The following is a 2,141-nucleotide window of genomic DNA, read 5'->3' on the forward strand; positions in this document are numbered from 1 at the left end:
CTTCTTTTATTTCTCCCCTCCTCTCCCCTCCCCCAGCAGGCAAGGCATATTTAACTCAGGGTGCCCAGAATGGTAAAGCATTAGCTGTCATGAAGCACATTCACTCTGCCCTGTGCCAGCCTCGCAGGACATGACTCAAAGACTTTAGCAAAGGTGATGGCAAAGTGTCCCTTTATGAGCCTGATATTTTTCTAAGAGGGCCATTCAGTTCTGTAGCTGCAATGAAAGAGTGTGTGGGGTGGCTTCATAGCTCTTTCTGCACATCCGCATGCAAACAGCATAGATCTCTTCTCCTTTTCAACATTTTTTAACACTATTGCTTCGGCTGAAATGCTCTGGCCAACCCACTCAGAGATGTGCTCTTTTCTCCTCCTCCTCTGTGCAGTAACTGTGCTAAGGAAAAAAAAAAAAAAAAAAAAAAAAAAAAAAAGATCTGCTTTAATAACTTCCAGCAAGACGGCTGCCCAGCTCCTGGTGTAATATCTGGCTGTTATGTGTCTCCTGCCTTTTGCGGGTTGACTTTTTAGAAGATGTGCACTTAGAAACGGGGAGGAGAGGGAAGGGAGGCTGCAGGAGCTGGGAGCTGGGGGAAAGAGGGGTGAATTTATACTTTCTTCTTGAATTTAAGGCCAAAGCGAACAAAAAAAAGACAAGCCCACCCTTCCCACCAGCCAACCAAACAGCACCAGAAGTGTCTCCTGATGAAGTTCTCCTCGTTTTCGAGATTACATATATAATAGCATCTTTACCTGTAGCACCTTTGAAAGTACAAAGCACACCATGTACTTTCCCATAGGATCACATGCAGAATAACAAAGATTTGTAAGAACCAGAGACAGGTCCTTGAATTTAGAAACACCTTCTCTCTCTCTGTCTGTGTGTGTCTCTCTCATTTTTTCCTCTTTTCCCCCCTCCTTGTGCACCAGCCGGCTGTAAAACTCAATTATTCCCTTTCAAAAGCAGAGATGAGCTCTGCCTGCCTGAAGAATAGGTCGCTTCTTTGCGGAACAACGTGTTAAAAACGGACAATGCGAACGAAGGTTTGCCTGGGGAAAAAAAAATAAATAAATAAAGGTTAAAAATGGTCCAGCTCCTCCTCTCCCCTTCCAAACCAAGGGCTAGCCGGGAAACGCGCAAACCCAACTCTGTTTTTAATCGTTTTTCAGAAAGTAGCTAATCGCTATTCAAATGTGTGCAGAGGAAGGCTTGCTTGCTGAACTCTTTTTCTTCTTCTTCTTTTTTTTTTTTTTTTCCAGAGAAAACGTTTCTAAGTTATAAAATATACAGTCTAAATCCGAAGTATAAGGCTTTCAAAAGAAAATCATTGATCTAAATATTTTACTTTTAAATTGGCTTGAATGTGTTGAGGAGTCGCGGGTTTGGTGTTTTACTGCATATGAGAGGATAATTTCTGGACATGTAAATAAAAGCATATTGCGTGTGGGGAAAAGCATAATGTCTCATTGCAAATGATGTATCGCCTAGTGCAGAGACCACCTATTCTTTATTTTAATATAAATAGGATTGCAAAAAATGTTCATTAATTTCTTCTATCTATCTATTTATCTATCTATCTACCCATCCATCCACTCATCTATAAAAATAACAGATATATGCACCATATAATATGTCCATTTGATCACTGTATATTCACGTATATAAGTACAGATGTATAAATATATACACATATGCTTTTAGGTACAGTCCTATATAAATTGTTCATGTTTGTATGTATACGTGAGTATGTAATGTGTAGTATAAATGTGTTTGGGTATATCTATACATACACAGGAATATATATAATTTACATATATAAATTTGTCATTTTATATATGTCTATACGTGGGAAAGTTGTATGTTTGGAGATATATGTGTGAACAAGTGCCTGTATATGTATGACAGTGTATGTGAAACTGCATACATGTGTATATCTTAATACGTCTGCACATATGTATAAGTCTATATATTTGTGTATATGTAGATATATAGTCACATATATGTCTGTAGATATATATAACTATGTAACAGATAATGTTTTTTACTCTCCGATTGAGGTTTACTTCTGCAGCCTATTGTTTCAGACAACAGATATAAGTTGCGATGGAAGAGGAACGTCGGATTTGGTGTCTGTCCCCCATTTC

Source organism: Anas platyrhynchos, chromosome 3 (assembly GCF_047663525.1).
Source record: "Anas platyrhynchos isolate ZD024472 breed Pekin duck chromosome 3, IASCAAS_PekinDuck_T2T, whole genome shotgun sequence".
NCBI lineage: Eukaryota > Metazoa > Chordata > Aves > Anseriformes > Anatidae > Anas > Anas platyrhynchos.